We start from the raw sequence: 7,071 nt of genomic DNA, 5'->3' as shown, positions 1-7,071 counted from the left end.
TATATATACATATATATATATGATTGCACCTAAACTCAGAGACACAGACATTAAAATCAGGTCTGTTTCATTTTTTCACAAAGTTTTAGTACTCATATTGGATTTAATCTGTTACGTTTTATGCAGCAACAAGAAAACTTTAAAACAACTAATCCAGTCAGTGGAAACCTTTAAAAGCATCAATACATGCTTTTAGATTGTGATCCTCTGATGTAATGCTCAGTCTAACAAACTGCTGAACCAGTGATAACATTTGCCAATTAACCACATTAAAATGCCAGCACCAATCAAATCATAGGTGTATAATAAAAAGTCCTTCAGGGATCTTCTCAGCAGTGGTTCTAGCCTGAGGTGAGTCATGAGCTGCAGGCGGATTACGAATGAACATATTGTCTTACAACAGCTCTTATTTCCTGGTTTAGTCACATTTCTTCAACTAAATCCAAAAAAAAAAACCTTCTTTTTTATTTGTCTTCTTCCTCTTTTTTGCTTTCCCCTCCGGTCGCCCATGTTTCGTGAGTCACTCTTATTTGCCATTTTAGTGTTTTCTATATAAAGGCATCCAGCAGGTTTTGGCTCTGAGTTTTATGACTTGTCATAAAAAGAAAAAAAAAACAGAAGAAAGAAATAAAAAAAGAGGTCAGACATTTCAGAGGAAGAAAAACCTAATATTTTTGCCTCTTTGGAGCTGAAGACATTAAAGRAGCACATCTGCCTTCTTCTGATGAGCCCCCTTTTTCTTCTTTTGCCTATTTCTTTCAGTTAATTTAATAATTCYTTTTTAAAATCCTACGTTTAACTTTTAGAGTTTTGCACGGACAAGCTCCATCTTTTATCTCCGACTTGGTTCAGTTCCACACACCACCTCGCAGGTTAAGATCATCGGGTCAGAGGTTGCTGGGGGTGGTACCCCACACCTGTTTTAAATTTCACTGSGACTGGTTGTTCCTATTAACCCCTTCCTGGTTCTGTTTCAAACTCCAATCACTGTAACTATGGCTGCACGATATTAGTAAATATTGCAATGACAATATCAGGTGTGATGTACGTTTTCTTTGCTTTCATCCCTTTCTGCTGTGACCTTTCGCATTTTTGGCAATGCTMTTTGTGTCTGGGTTGAGATTTGCTGCCGTGAGACTTATCTTCTGACTAAATATTGCATTCTCATGAAAAAAAATACAACTCTTCAAACACATTAGTTTTTTGCGATATGAATATTGCGCACACTGATATTGATGACAATAAATTTGCGATCTATTGTGCAGCCCTAATTATAAYGGTCAGTCTGAGCAGAAAAACAAAAATCTATACCTAAAATGTCACGTAAAAATCAATARGATGAACCTGGGGAATTAAAAAAAACGAGACCTGCGTGACAAACTAACTACAATCAAATGAAACCRGTCATTTTGGGACAGAATTAAAACGTTTTCTTCAGACACACTCAGTAAACTCGTGTCGTGACCTGTGCAGCTTGTATTCCTCTTTCCAAAACCCCCATAAAATATTACTGCAGCTGGAAACAACACATCCTGGGTTTACGAGACTGCAGTGGCTCTGACTGTGTGTGTGTGAGTTTGTGTGTTTGTGTGTGTGTGTTTGTGTGTGTGGGTGGGTAAAATCATGCAGGGTTGCAGCCAGGCCACAGAGAGGGTGGTTTGATTGACCACAGTGTCGTGAGTTCACATGAAGCTCTCTGGGAGTAAAGTCAGATAATGCCGTAAAAAGCTGCTGCCACTCATTTATTTTGCTAAACGTAAATCACAGAAAGCAACACAAACGCTCTAATATTTTTTATTTTATTATTTTTTTTACTATTATGCAACATGCATTAAACTCCTCTGTATCAGAACTGTGGCAACATTACTGCTCACCTCCAAAAGGTAAAAGCAGATGTTTTTTTTTGTCTGTTAGCAAAATATCTCATGAACCACGGCACTGATTTAAGTGAAACTAGCAGATAGGACTCATCGCATGTAAATCTAGAACTGTTTAACTTTTGGAGTTAACCCCATCCAAGATGGCTGCCTGATCTTTAAAAGTMCAAAAATGAATATAACTCAAACATTTTGACAAATAATGAGCTAAAATTTGACRTGGTAGTAGCTGACACTCATTCCCAACACATATTCTGAGAACTAACTGATTGCACAACATCTGTTGTCAAAACTTTGCAATCAATTATTGGAATCAACTGTACCTGTCTGTTAGCAAAATATCTCATGAACCACAGGAAAGATTTTAATACAACTTTTAGGACATAAACAATGAATGTAAATCTACAAATGATTAACTTCTGGAGTCACCCCAAAATAAAATAGCCTCCACAGCTTATCATAAATAACCGACTCCAAATTTACTACAGCTCAGGCAGTTTTGCATTTATTGGGCTAAAATGTGGTGTGGTAGTAGATGAGACTCATTCCCAACACTGAGTGTGACCCTCCCACAATAATGCATGAGATTGTGCCTAACTTTATTTTCAGGGTTTCAAGCAGCTGTTACTTCTCAGATGTTAAAACTTTAGGATAAAATGTGACAAATAACTGTTTTGTGAATTTAAACCTGCTCTAATGTAAAAATGAGTTTAAGTAAATGATTTAAAATAATCTTTGCACCATAAAAGGAAGTCAAATTGTTGCGCCGACTTGTTTCAGGTGAATCTTCCAAATTAAACTGACTAAAGCGTGGAAGCTCATCTTAGCTGTGTTGCTTTTTAAAAATATTTTTATTATTTTCTTGAAGGGGAAAAGCAACAATAATTATGGGAGGAAACATAGACAGGCTGAACTCTGTCTGAGAGACAACAAGGGAGGGGTTTTCTCTTAACTATCTGGCATCGGACGGCGTGTTTGATTGCATGTGTGCGTGTAAAGGCAGTGTATTTAAAGAACATTGGAAACACATGTCTGGAGCTTGATAAAGAATATTTTAGGCGCTGGGTAATTTGGCATGATCTGACACACAAGAAGACTCCCTTTGATGGAGGAGGTTTGACTCTGAGAAAGCAGCTTACGTGCATTTAGTGTTACTGCCAGAGATACGGCAGGAACTGAGCTATTTTGGTCGAACCTTTTAAATAACGTGATCAGGTAGGGCTCGTGTGTCTCAGCTATGTTGGCTCAGTAAAACCAACTGAGTTGTGATGTATCATATTTGCTATGCAGGATTCTGTGACCTATATTTTATCAACGTGGTCAATATTTTCCTCAAAAACCTGTTGATCAAAATCTTAAAACCAGTCAAAAAAGTGCAAGAATTTGCATTTTGCACCACTGGATCTTAAGAAGGTTCTAAGTAGAGCTTCACAATGTTAAAAGAAGAAATCAGTGCAAGAGACAAGAACTTTTGAGCAGGGAATTTTCTGAAAACTGCATTTACACTCAAACATGATTTTTTTCAGCTGATCAAAAGTTTAATACCATAGTCTTTAAAAGCCAAAAGCTGTGCAAAAATCTGGATTCCATGTCATTTTCTGTCAAGTCTTTACACTGTCAAGACCTCCTGATGGCAAAAGYAAAAAAGCTCACTGACTTTGAACGTGGTAGGATTGTTGAGCTGCATAAGCAAGGCCTCTCACAACGTGCCATCGCTGCTGAAGTTGGACGCTGTAAGACAGTCATTTTGCATTTTTTTTAAATGATCCTGAGGGTTATGGAACAAAAAAGTCAAGTGGTAGACCCAAAAAAACTTCCCCAGCTCTGAGCTGCAAGATCCGATTGGCTGTCCGTCAAGACACGGGACGATCCTCTACCCAAATTAAGGCCATTACTGGTGCTGACTGCAGCCCAATAACCATCAGACGGCATCTGTGAGAGAAGGGCTTCAGAAACAAAAAACGTCTTCAAAGGCCACGTCTTCTTCAACGCCACAAAATTGCCCATTTGGACTTTGCAAGGGTGCACCAAACATGGGACATTGAAAGGTGGAAGAAAGTTGTATTCTCTGATGAGAAAAAATTTAACCTTGATGGTCCTGATGGCTTCCAACGTTACTGGCAAGGAGACCCCACCTGAGATGTTTTCTACACGGCACAGTGGTGGGGGCGCCATCATGATTTGGGGTGCGTTTTCCTTCAATGGAACAATGGAGCTTCAGGTTGTGCAGGGGCGTCAAACAGCAGCTGATGTGGAGATGTTGCAGCGGGCATCCCTCATGACTGAGGGCCCTCGTCTGTGTGGTAATGATTGGGTTTTTCAACAGGACAATGCTGCAGTTCACAATGCCCGCCTGACAAAGGASTTCTTCCAAGAGAATAACATCACTCTTTTGGACCATCCTGCAGGTTCCCCGGATCTAAACCCAAATGAGAACATTTGGGGATGGATGGCAAGGGAAGTTTACAAAAATGGACATCAGTTCCAGACAGTGGATGCCCTTCGTGAAGCCATCTTCAACACTTGGAGCAACGTTCCCTCTAGCCTCCTGGAAACACTGGCATCAAGCATGCCTAAATGATTGTTTGAAGTCATCAACAAGAATGGTGGAGCTACTCATTCCTGAGTCCTTTTTTTGACACGTTGATTTCTGTTTTGGGGGGTTTTCTGGTTTTTTTTTTTTGAGCTATGGTCTTAAACTTTTGATCAGCTGAAAAAAATCCTGTTTGAGTGTAAATGCAGTTTTCAGAAAATTCCCTGCTCAAAAGTTCTTGTCTCTTGCACTGATTTCTTCTTTTAACATTGTGAAGCTCTACTTAGAACCTTCTTAAGATCCAACAGTGCAAAATGCAAATTCTTACACTTTTTTGACTGGTCTTAAGATTTTGACCAGGAGTGTATATCATGTGAGACCTGTATTCTGCCCTCTAGTGGATTAACAATGTACTGCAGGAAGTGGAACTCCTTTTTTTTTTTTGCCTTTTCAAAATGTCTTCTGACATGAGGTCATCCACACATTTTTTTTTCAGGAAAACTTTTGCTAATTTTGGAGAAGTTATGGTAAGAATAACATCAATATTGTTTGTATTTTTGAAAGAAATACTTTCTGTGTTGAAACAGTGCATGATTACTTAAAAATATTGTAATAGTACAGTTAAAACGTGTTAAAAATTTGTGAACCAAACTTGATACTGCAGGTATATAAGTTGCTCCAGTCCTGAATTGTCATGTGACGTTTTAGTAATTTTAGTAATTTAATCAACAGTATTTTTGCCACAATACTACAACCACACACTATTTTGGATGATTGATTAATTACTCAAATGCCATTGGAAAACACATTTTGGCTATTTTCAAAGTGGTTCCTTTGAAATTATAATCTCTACGCTGTACTGACTAATTATTTACGTGCTAGATGTCAAAGAGAATTGAGGAAGAAGAGAGAAAAAAGAAAGTAAGAMAATGTCATCAATATGATAATAGATGGCAATTTTTTTATAAAGTGTAAGGTACATCTGTTCCTGAACAAGAACAGAAACTGTATTTGTGCCTACCACSAAGTGAAATAAATGGCTGTAAATACTTCATTGTAACAAAAAACAAAGAAGTAAATTCCCTAGAGTGTTCTAAACTTGTTAAAAGTTATGGGCAAAACTGTCTTTTGTTTCTTAATTTAACTTTGTTGTGAGCAAAATGTTACCCAAACAGCCCAGTGTATCAGATTTGATGCAAAAAATATATCATAAACAAAGTGATGTGGCAAAAAAAATAATTTTTTTTTGATTTTGTTTAAAGGCCCAAAAAACATGTCAGTTCTAAAAAAAATGTGAATTTTCTGACTATTTTATAAAGGGTCAGGCTTTAAAGGGTTAAGGAGTTTTGCTAAAACCTTGWTTAAAAATTTGCCCAATATACGCAGCMGAGTTATTATTAGCTATAATATATCTCTAAAATTGGAGATGGAACATGTGAGAAATAGAGAAAAAAACAAAAACTTAAGCACCCTGATGAGATTAAATGTTTCAGTTGTCAGCCRAAACGTCGCACTTATACTGAAATTGTAAACATTTAATTATTATTCCAGTCAGCAAACTTTGATGTGAGCTGTGATTAAAGCAGCCTTAGATGCTTTTCACCCGCTTAACAATCCCTAAAAGCTGCAGTAATTAACGATTCCTATCTGAACTGCGGCTCACTTTGTGATATTAAGTCAGGATTCTCTGAAAGTCGCCGTCAGATCTGTGACTCAAATCTGCTGCAACTGAGGCAACTTTTAGGCCCAGCCCACAGGCTGTGAAAGCTGTTCTGTTACTTCATTAACTTTGTCAGGGATGATGTCACGGTTGCTTTGATGATGCTGCCTGGCAACGCAGATCAAAACCTCGGGGTCTCCCAGGATCCAAAACAACTGGCGAGCTTCAAATATGGAAACTTGTTGTGGACGGACAAAAARCAGACCTATTGATCTTTTTAAAAAATGTGTTTTGAAATGAGATTGGTTTTGTGAAACAGGAAATAAAGAAACTGTGACTGCAGTCARGCTTGAATTAAATTCTCTTCAAAAACATACGAGTGCTGACTGAGCTGTTAAAGCTAAAACAGCAGCTAAAATGAAACTAATAATAGAAGCGGAAATCGACAAGCTAAAAGTAGCTAAACCATATTTAAAATGTAAAATTAAAAAAAGAGCAACAGCAAAAATTTAAAATGAGTGAAACTTTAGCTAAAAGCTCAAATTATCAAATGGTAAAGCTAAATGGAGCACAAGAATATAAAAAAGATCAAAAAGTTAATTTCAGGGAGTGTTTTTGAAGAGAGACACTTGTGTGAGATGTTTTAATAAAATAGCTGAAAGTTTGCAGAATCATTTGTTTTCTAAAAAAAATATGTAAAAAAGAACCTAAACAGGAAAACTGCTGACTCTGCATTTCCTGCGTTTAGGATGTGTATTCCTGTTCGCAGCCTGCAGATTTGATTTATTTACTGCCTCTTGGCCACGGTCATCCAAAACAAACACGTTATTGATRCGTCATTGATTTGCCACTGTTTGCCTCATTCACGCACCAACGTGAGACTCGTGAGATGCACCCGAAACCCAGCAGACGAATTCAAACAGCTCAGCTTTTTTAAGTGTGAAAAGTGTTTTGTTTATTTTAGTGGGACGACGCAACAGAAGAAGAGGAGCCATTAAAAG

This window comes from Austrofundulus limnaeus, unplaced genomic scaffold (assembly GCF_001266775.1).
Source record: "Austrofundulus limnaeus strain Quisiro unplaced genomic scaffold, Austrofundulus_limnaeus-1.0 Scaffold81, whole genome shotgun sequence".
In the NCBI taxonomy this organism is placed as follows: Eukaryota; Metazoa; Chordata; class Actinopteri; order Cyprinodontiformes; family Rivulidae; genus Austrofundulus; species Austrofundulus limnaeus.
This window is presented reverse-complemented; position numbering follows the sequence as displayed.